Below are 8,329 nucleotides of genomic sequence, written 5' to 3'. Positions count from 1 at the left end.
GCACTAACCTTATCACATTCAGCCCAGGATGGATAAAGTTCATCATTGCCATCCCCAAGACCAATCAAATACATATAATCTGGGGGATTGGATTTAATGATCCCCTCTGAGCCAGGATTGGATGTACCCCCACTCTCTTCCTCCTTTTGAGTGTCATCATCATAAAAGGACTTGAATCTCTCTAGTTGATTGAGGAAACCCAATGGCATAATCGTCCATCGAGAACTACATGTATAACCTACAATCGAAAACTGAGGACTCGAGGACATCTGGCTAGCTCGGGGGAGAAACCTCTGCCGAAATCTCAACAGGAAGGTAGCACATCCATCAATATGCTATAATCAGAGCAAGTTGATCATGATGTTAAGAGCAAAAACAATTAATAATACAAACTTCTGGTTTAATTAACAAACTTACTATGTTTTCCAAATAACCAGAAAATGCCATTCCCAATAATCATCTCCAAAACTCAGCATCAAGGTAGAGGAACGTTTCATTCTGGAAAATGAACATGCAACGTGTATCTTGTTTATTGGAGATCAGTGATTTCAAATCTTTTGTTGGCCCAGCATGCTTCTTTTGATCTCTTCATACATTAAGTGGTGGTGGTTGCAAAGTTCCTTGATCGTTTATAAATTTATCAACCATGGACCAAATTTCTTCCTCACTAACCCAATCCTTCTCCTTCCTTTTTCTCTTCTTTTCCTTTTTCTACAAAAAAAAAACAAAAATATATAAAGGATAAAGAGGCAAGAACTGTCTTGCGTCTGTCTAATGCGGACGTAAACACGCAAGAACTATCTTGCATCTGTCTAATGCAGACGCAAACACGCAAGTGGGTCTTGCATCAATGCACACGCAAATACGCAAGACAATCATTGCGTCAATCAGTAATGCACACGCAAAAACGCATGGAAGGTCTTTACGTCATATACTAACCTCAATCTGGTCTGGTTCATTAACCAATGGCAAATCAATAGGTTGTTCTTTTTCCACACACTCCACAGCCAAATTCTCAGCCTCTTTTTCCTCGAACTCCACAACCACATTCCCAGCCTCTTTTTCTGTAGGCTTTTCAGTATTTAATGGCACCACATTCTCAGACTCTTTATTCTCTCGATGAGAAACCTTTAGCCTTTTTACTCTCGAGGCTACTTCGTCTGACAACTGTATAATGACATAAGTTAGCAAGCATACGCAAGGACGCAAGATATAGCTTGCGTCAGACAAGACACAACACGCAAGCAATTTTAAAGACCACACGCAAAGATGCAAGTAAAACCTTGCGCCTGGTGGCGCAAAGACGTAAGTAACACCTTGCGCCTGGTGGAGGTAAACAAGCAAGCAATTTTAAACACCACATGCAAAAACGCAAGACATACCTTCTCCAATGGTTTTCTATACCCCGGTGTTGTGAAAGGGGAGTTTAAAACATGAGTGGGCCTTCTTTCTCTTTTCCCACATCTAACAACCCTCGAAGATGTATCATTGTCAGAGAAAGATCGAGGATCCACACATGCATACTATAATTAACCAAAGACGCAAAAAATAAGTTAGTAATGAAAACGCAAAGACGCAAAGAAGATCCTTGCGTCGATGTCTTGCGACTTGGTAACATTCCTAGTAACAGGCGCAAGGACGTAAGGAAGACCTTGCGCCTACATTTTAACCAAGACGCAAGGTCACATAATAACCTTGCGTCTAATTTACCTCATGGTGTTCTTGTTCCATTAAATGTTTTTCATGATCATCAATCTTCTTTTTACATTCAGTCAACTCCTTTTCTTGATCATCCACCCGCTTAGTCAACAAAATCACCAAACGCAGTAATTCCTGCAAATTGGGATTCGGTGTTGGATGAGGAGTGTCTGAGGTCTGCTCTGACTCCTCATGCAATAATTCCTGCAAATTGCCACCCACTTGCTCCTCAAATTGATTATCATCTTCAGTATTTTCCTCCTCTTCAACAACTTCTCCTTGAAAGTAAGAGGAACTCTGGATCCACCACTGACAAGCTCTCTCAATCTCAGATGGCTGCAGTGAACGAAAAGGTCTCTTTTTCTTGGGACAATCATCCTGAAATGAAGATGAATATATTAGTAAATATAAAAGAGACGCAAGCACGCAAATGTCACCACCTTGCGTCCAAACGCAAGCACACAAGGCTGATCTTGCGACGCACGTAAGGAAGCAAGATTGATCTTACGCCGGGAAACACACGCAAGAACGCAAGGAAAACCTTGCGACGGATGCAAGGACGCAAGGTTAACCTTGCGACGGACGCAAGGACGCAAGGTTGAACTTGCGACCAAAGCAAGGACGCAAGGTTAACCTTGCACCTTCTTGCGATACACTATAACCTGATCTGTTCAATATTAAACTGCTGTATATACTTAGGAAATGTGTTAACTAACCATTTTATGTAAAAGTTTGAGATAATCAAACACTCTAAAGGTTTCAGCAGATGAACGCTTCCAAAATAAAGCTCTTGGAACTCCATCCTTGTCAGTTTTGGTTGCAAAACTCTTAATGGTACGACGGTATGCCTCGAGGATCCAAATCTTAAATGCCCACATAAAACCAGCCAAAGTGTACGCCTTTCCACTCCCACTCTCTAATTGCCTTTCCCGAACCTCAAAACCTTCACTAACCGCTGAGTAAGTAGCATCCCAAATACGAGACCCCCATGGGTACGCATTCACCTTATTGAAATCTTCAACCAACCATAGAAACTATTTATTAACTACATGTATCCCCTGCTTCCCCATAAACGCTCTCTCTACGATCAAAATTATAGCTAATCGAACGATATCATCATCACTAACCTTTACATCACCTTGTTTTTTGATAAGGATGTTTTGAATATCATTAACCAAAATGTTACTGGCATCGGCATGCTTTGGAAAACAACGCTGTCTAATGGGTGTGGTCTTAGATTCATAATTGTGAGTGATGTAATGGACCATGTCTGTCCGGGATCCAAACAAAAAACCGGTGACTAAACAAAATTCACTCCGACCAAATCTAATCATAAAATTAGGAGAAAAAGTAAACCAAATATCTTGTTACTCTTCTGGGTACTTAGTAGCGTCTAATTTTGATGAACGCTCACATTTCCGTTGGAGCATGGCATGTACTAGTCCAGGATCATTACCCATGTATGAAAGATGTAACCAGGGACCAAAGCATGTACTTCGGAATAATTTTTCTTGATTTTCAGTCAAAATTTTCTTGACCTGAGGTATCACGGTCAACATATTCTTCATAGTCAATTTACCTTCAACGTAGCCCTGTAAAAGTGAGAAGAACATCAGCAGACAAATCACTCATACGCAAGACGCAAAACAAAGCTTGTGTGCCAATAATGACGGACGCCAGGACGCAAGGTTAACCTTGCGTGCATCATGCAATCTAGATGCAAGAGACACCTTGCGTAACCTAGAACAAAGACGCAAGTACGCAAACAAAACCTTGCGTACAACCACATGTCCTACGCAAATACGCAAGGTTAACCTTGCTTCTAAATATCAACCGATTTTAAAATTTAAAATTAGCAAAAAGTCCTGTGTATCGTACACAATTTCAATAATATACAAACAAAATCACAAAATACAAACAAAATTTCATTGACACATTTTATCGAACAGTTGGCGTGCAAAAACTTTGTTTAAGCACAAAGAACGAAGAAAACTAACATAGATCGAATAATATAACATAGATCTAAGAAAATATAACCTGTTCTTGAAACATAATGAACGATGATGGTGATTCGATGATGTAGGTGGCGTATTAGCTCGCTTGTACTTTTGAAGATCGAAGATGGAATGATTAAGGTTGCGGCTTAGTGACGATGAAGATGGAAGGATGAACACGATGAAGATGTGAGGATGCTGATGAAGATTTTGCGAGTGATTTGCGAGTGTTTGCGAAAATCTAAGGAACCATGATGACGATTTTGCGAGTGACGAGCGAATGGGCACCAGAGAGAAGCTTGCGTATGAGTGTGGTTTGTGAGGTGAACAGTGAATGCAAAGTGATTATTTAACCAGCTCTTTTTAGGTAAGACGCAAGGTCGCAAGTACGCAAGGTAGCAAGGACGCAAGGTCACAAGGACGCAAGGCATCTTGCGCCTTGAGAGGGCAAATTGTCAAACTTTTTTTTTAAGGGCTGTCAGTCAACAAGCTTTAAAAAATGGGCATTTTGGTGATATTCCCACTAGCTTACTACATTTTTTATCTGCTCAATATACTAACGGTTCTGTATCTGTTGGTGCATCACTTACAGCCACACCAAATGCCAAATCATGGCTATCATCTTCAGGTGAATTTCATTTGGGTTCCAACAAATTTAAGGAAACGATAACTTTTTGCTATCAGTATGGTATGACAAGATACCCGACATGACCATCGTTTGGTGTGCAAAAGATGGGCATACGGTTCCTAATGGATCTAAAGTCGAGCTAACCGGTGGGACCAGGGCTCGTACTTACCGATCCCGAAGGGAAAAAGGTATGGACCTCAGGGTCCATATCTAATATTGCTTCCGGTTTTATGAACGATAACGGAAACTTTGTGATTTTTGGTAGCGATTCGCGAAAGATATGGGAGAGTTTTAATCATCTGGCAGATACCATGTTGTCTACTCAAGTTATGAACAGAGGAGGAGTGCTTAAATCAAAGCTGAGCAAAACAAACTTCTCGGCTGGCAAATTTCAGTTGAGTTTCCAGTTTGATGGGAATTTTGTTCTTTATACTCTCGATATAATATCTGGATCAACTGGTAAAGGTTACTATGACACGGGTACTTATAATGTTTCCAAATCGACAAATTCTGGTTACCAATATATTTTTAATGTGACGGAATACATGTATATATTGAGAGGTAATGGGGAAAGACATGAACTTACTCCAAGAGATTCATTACCGTCAGGAGATTATTATCATCGAGCTACTCTTGAATCTGATGGAGTTTTCGCTCAATACTATTACCCTAAAAATTCTGATGGCAATCAACGTTGGCAAGTTGTATCGTTTGAGCCAGAAAATATATATAAAATAGATGGTAGCGGTGCGTGTGGATTAAACAATGTTTGCAGCCTTGAAGATAACCGGCCAATATGTGAATGCCCACAGGGGTTTTCGTTGCTCGATTCTAACTTCCCGAATGGTGACTGCAAGCCTGATTTTGTTCCAAGTTGTGATGAAAATTATGGGGAAGAGAAATTTGACTTCATCGAGCTCAATAATATTGATTGGCCACAATCTGGTTATGTCCATATGGACCCATCTAACGAAGAAGGCTGCAAAACTTCTTGTTTGAAAGATTGTTTCTGTGCCGTTGCGATTTATAGAGACAGTCAATGTTGGAGGAAGCAGATTCCACTCTCCAATAGAAGGAAGGACTCTTCAGTTAATGTGAAGGCCTTTTTGAAATTTAGCAAAGGTAATCATTCTCTTCAAAGCCCTCCTGAATTTGCAAAAGAAAATAAAAATCAGAGAAGTTTGATATTACTTGGATCAGCCCTGTTAATCACATCTGGTTTCGTAATCTTATTATTAACTATTGTGATTTGTGTCGGGTTTTTTCGAGTCTACAAAAAGAGATCCCCAAATCCATTACCAAGTAGTAAAGCTGTTGAAGCCAGTCTGCCACGCCTTACGTATCAAGAGCTAGTCAAAGCTACTAACGGGTTCAAAGATGAACTGGGAAAGGGAGCTTTCGGGGCAGTTTATAAAGGCGTATTAGGGATAAAGACCGTTGCTGTTAAAAAGTTGCATTCTTTGATTCAGGATGTTCAAAAGGAATTTAAAACCGAGGTCAACACAATAGCAAGGACTAATCACAAGAATTTGGTGCAGCTTCTTGGCTATTGTGATGATGGTGAGCAGAGGCTATTGATTTACGAGTACATGAACAACGGGACTTTAGCGGGGGTTTTATTCGAAGACACGAGACCTAGTTGGAAACAGAGGAGTTACATTGCAATAGGAATTGCAAAGGGACTCGCGTACCTTCACGAAGAGTGTAGTACTCAGATCATTCACTGTGATATAAAACCTCAAAATATACTTCTTGATGAACAATTTGATGCCAAGATTGCCGACTTTGGATTAGCAAAAATTTTAATGTTGAATCAAAGCCGAACGAATACTGGAATAAGGGGAACGAAAGGGTATGTTGCTCCTGAATGGTTTAGGAACACTTCGGTGTCTGTAAAGGTTGATGTGTATAGCTTTGGTGTGTTGCTACTTGAGATTGTTTCGTGTAGGAAGAGTGTGGTGTTTGAGAGTGATAACGAAGATATGGAGATATTAACTGATTTGGCATGGGACTATTACCAGAAAGGCGTACTGGATATGTTCGTTGAAAATGATTCAGAGGCGTTAGATGACTACAAGAAGCTGACACGGTTTGTGATGGTTGGTCTTTGGTGCGTTCAAGAAAATCCGTCTCTGAGGCCCACCATGAGAAAGGTGATTCATATACTTGAAGGAGGACTCGAAGTAGCCGAACCTCCATGCCCATTCGCTTACTCTCTTACATCATTCAAATCATTCAATGAATGTGGGTAACTTGTTCTATTTCCGTTTCTATTTTTGAATTTATTTTATTTTATTTTTTTAAATTTCAGTCTTACTTGAGTTCTAGCTATAGTAAATAAAGATTGCATTACAATATGACTATATGTGGTTTGATTATTAGACCATCTAGATAATAGTACAAGTCCTTTTGTTCACTTATTGTTAAAATGTGCCTTCTTTCATATTTTCCATTCTATTCTACTTTTTAGATGTCCTAACTTTTTTTTTTTCTTTCTAGAAAGGAAATAACTAACACACAATCATCACAAATATATAGTCAATCTGTCTCATTATAAATGCCCACTATTAATTTTTCATAAAAAAAATTTCAATTTCGGCTTTAAATATTTTATTTGTGTTATATAATATTAATTATATGAATGGATTGGATTCTAAATGTGTTCATTAATAACACAAACAAAGATATTAATCAAAAACATTTACAATCAAAATTGAAAATAAAGACTTTCAAAAAAGTTAATAGTTGACACTTTGGGTAGAATGAAGTACATCTTTAGCGAATATATACGACAATTCAACACCACCCTACCTAAGACTTGAACGCACATTCGAGTTTAAGAAGTCCAATTAACATTGAAAGATGAATCCCTTAATGCTTTTCCTTTTGACAACTTAAGTGGTAAACACAATGTTGTGAAGATCTCATCGTTTATTAGTACAAAACTAATACTCAAAAGCATGTATACATTATATTTTAAACAGGTGTTTATGCATATATTAGTGGATTAACAACTTAAAGTACAACAATTAATATAAACATGTACTTTATTTGACTGAGGGAAATGTTTTATCATGTTTTGGTACATTTTTACACATCAACTTTCTGATGAACATTTTTCACATATTAGTTGGATAGTTTTCATGCTTGTGCAAATTTGGTGTTTGTAATAATCAACGCTGCAACAAGACGACGGCGGGTGTTATTCTCTATTGGTTTTGTGAAGGATATTTTGTACCACGATGTTACATTTTTTCAATTATAGACTAATGAGTTTACGGAATTTAAAAAGGTGCATATATTGTGCTTATTATGCAAGTACAGCATATTTAACCTCCCATTAACATTCTTTTTCAGATTAGAATAGCTCTCGATAACAGATTTTTCAAGGAAAAATTACTAAGGGTGTGTTTGGATGAAACTAGCTGGAGCTGGAGCTTATAGCTGGAGCTGGAGCTTATGGACTAGAGCTGGAGCTGGAGCTTATGATTAAAGCTGGTAGCTGGAGCTTATTATTTTTTATAAGTGTTTGGTAAACTAGCTGAAGCTTATTTTTCAGTTCATAAGCTCTACTTTTTTTTATAAGCGACTAGAAGTAGCTTATTTTTTAAGAGCTTATGATTTTCATAAGCTCCACTTTTTATGTCTACCAAATAAAGCTTATGACTTGAAGCTTATTAAAATCATAAGCTCAAGCTCCAATAAGCTCCCATAAGCTCCAACAAGCTTCATGCCAAACACACCCTAACTGGACTTTTGAATCCCTTAATTGCTGATAGCATATGATTCAACTAGAAAGCTGCCATTGCAGAAACAAGTTCTGATCACACTGGTAACGTTATTATGGTATAGCAGAGAAATCAGATTGAGATATTCGATAAAGGAACGGCAGAGAGAAATTACATGTTCAAACTTTTTTATTTTATTTTTTTTGCGCTAAAAATACAATAAGACATAGAAACGGATCATATAGAAACGGAGACTTTTTCAAACATTAACAACTAAGAGA

At 38.2% G+C, this 8,329-nt stretch overlaps 1 pseudogene; it reads left to right on the top strand.

Moving 5' to 3' along the window:
- The first annotated feature begins 4,384 nt into the window (after positions 1–4,384).
- Positions 4,385–6,572, top strand: LOC139841896 (G-type lectin S-receptor-like serine/threonine-protein kinase LECRK3; annotated as a pseudogene).
- The last annotated feature ends 1,757 nt before the right edge of the window (positions 6,573–8,329 follow it).

The sequence above is a fragment of the Rutidosis leptorrhynchoides genome, chromosome 4, assembly GCF_046630445.1.
Source record: "Rutidosis leptorrhynchoides isolate AG116_Rl617_1_P2 chromosome 4, CSIRO_AGI_Rlap_v1, whole genome shotgun sequence".
Lineage (NCBI taxonomy): Eukaryota > Viridiplantae > Streptophyta > Magnoliopsida > Asterales > Asteraceae > Rutidosis > Rutidosis leptorrhynchoides.
The sequence above is the reverse complement of the archived record's forward strand: the minus strand, read 5'-3'. Positions and strand labels throughout refer to the sequence as shown.